Here is a 2922-nt window from a genome sequence, read left to right on the forward strand (position 1 = left end):
TCTTTTTTTTTTTTTTTTTTAATCAACTATTTACTCATATTTTTCAATTTCTCACTTTACCACTTTATCGTCCTTTTTCTTAAATCAAGTAGGATTAAAAAAATGAAAAATGCATTTAATATGCAAAAAAAAAAAAAAAAACGAAAAAAAAATTTAATCTTTGCAATGTTGTCCAATCTAAATTTTCAACAAAAAAAAAAAAAAATTACCACAAACTTTCAACATCTATTAGATATTCTCATATCATATTTAGTTTTAGTCTTCCTTTAATACTAGTACCACAACTATTTCATGATATCACATGATCATTTAGCTAAGTTTATTTTACTAAATTATTGCATCAAAAAATAGAAAGTAAAATTTTACATGAAAGGAATTTCCATTACTTTAATTGTAAACCTGATTGATTGTAAAATTAGATTGTTTCATTTCAATAATTCAAAAAAGAAAAAATATTTAATGTAATTCTTCCAAACAAAACATTATGTTTGCTTTAAGTATTATATTTTATTATTTAATATTAAAATTGCATTAGAATACAGAACAGTAATGATGAAGAATAGAGACTATTGATTTTTTTTTTTTTAGAAGAAATTTCTTTTATTTTTTATTTTAACTAAAATATAACAAATTCACTTCACTATCCTGTTAACCTGCAGCAATCGAAAATTGATATATTCTATGGTGCTATTAATGCTTACGAAGAAAGTCCGAAAAGTTCCACGTTTACGTTAATTTCTACACTTTCAAATCGAAGTACTACTAACAGGAACATATGGTGCAAATTATTTAGACGAAAGCAAATTACTTCAATGAATGAACAACCAATGATGACACATCCCAATATCTATGCATACGCCATATAACAGATGAAGTATGTATGATCAGTAATGAGCTAATTTTAATAATTTCATTACTTGCTCACTTTTAACTTTATTTTCATTACATCTGCTCCATGGACATTATTAAAACAATAAATTTCATTCATAACATAAACTCACATGTGATAATTAATCTCGACTGAAAGAGACATTCATTTTGTATTATGTCACATACTGTCTCCCTCATAAGAACTACCTTTTATCTCCTTGTTTTATTTCATTTCATTTCTTTTTTTTTCACTATTCAATGATTCTTGTTGACACATTTACCAACAGGTTCTTTAAATACTTTTTTTCAAATTTCATTCCTCCAATAAATTTAACATCCACATTTACGCTATTAACCATTTCACTATTTAGCATTAATAAATAACTTTTATTCCTACTATAACCATTTTCGTGTGAAATTCAATTTGTAAAAATTTTCACGAATTTTATAAAATTTTTGATTTTGCACGAATTCAATTTGTAAGATTTTCGCGAATTTAATGGTATAATTTGAATTGGAATATTTAAATAGTTTAAACGATATCATTTGGCACATACAATAATATCGAAACATTACATTTATACCATTTAATAGTAATAGTATAGTTAAAACTATTTGTAATGTTGCATGTACACACTATTTGATTTTATTTTTATAATTTATGCAAAGATTTTCATTCAAAAATAATGCGTGTTTTTCAGCTCACACAATCTCAACAATGTCATTGCTGATCAAAATCACAGATAATTATTATTGGTGGTGACACGAGAATATGACATCATCCCAAGGATATTATTTATATATCTTCATTAAGATTATAATTTATCGTAATTAACAAAGCCTATATTTTAGCATATTCATCTTAATGTGAGGATCATACTGCATTCCGATTCGTTGATTTAAATAATTATTAAAACTGTTCAATAATAACAGTTCAATATTAATTTAAAAAAAAAAAATTTTTTTTTGAAAGCTAAATTTGAATTTTGAACCTATTCAACGATAGATTATTTTTATTTTTTTAAAATTATTTTATTCGAATTATTATGTTTATATGAATAATTTGCCCTATATATTATACCTAAAAAAATTTCACATTCTCTCATATCGTCATATTCATTCGTTAGATATCAGAGAAAAAAAAAAAGTTGAAATTTAATTTATTATTTCTACCTCATTTTTAAAGAGTAATATTTTATTACTAATTCTGAAATTATATGCAATTTTATTATAAGTAAAAATTTATGAGTAAGGGACAAAATATATCTGAACTGTATTACTTCATTACTTATACAAGTTCAATTAAGTTAATTGCTGTATAATCGTCGCAATGATTCAAATTGATAAGAACAAATACTGTACTAGTAAAGTAAGTTTGAGATTAGCAGAGAAACATTCTTCACATATCATATGTCCAAAATTAATTGGACAATACTTTGATTTCAATTATACTTCGAATATTATGCAAATATCTTTGTAATATTTTCATCTGATAAGAAATCAATCTCCGAGTGTTTAATAATCCTGAAGACCTACTTATTGCTTCAAATCTCAAACTACATAAATGTCATTTTTCCTAATATATTGGTTGTGTACTGTATAGTTTCCAATATGTTGCAATAGTGCTGGGAGATAATTTTTGAGATTTGATAAATGATTAAGGGTAGATGTATTCCTTGGTAAGTTAAGATAAACATCAAGAATCAGATAAAAAGATAAGATGGAACGCCCCAGCAATTTCGTGCTTAACTCCCTTTTAGAAACCTGACTTATTTATAACGTGTTAGAACGTAATCATCGATCAGCGCTTTTTTTTTGTATCATTTAAACTCTTATGCACTTATTCTGCATTCATAAACAGATTAATTTTATTGAAAAATATTGAACAACACAACAAAAAAAAAGTTAATTTTTTTGATGTCAGCACAAACAAAACAAAGGCATTTTGTGGGAGTGATCGAATCAAAGTCCTTCAAAATACATTATTTGCAATGATGTTTCCCATAATCTTCACATTTTGTTGAATCCATTTCCAAAACTTGTTAAATTTTA

This window comes from Loa loa (genome assembly GCF_000183805.2).
Source record: "Loa loa unplaced genomic scaffold supercont3.317, whole genome shotgun sequence".
NCBI lineage: Eukaryota > Metazoa > Nematoda > Chromadorea > Rhabditida > Onchocercidae > Loa > Loa loa.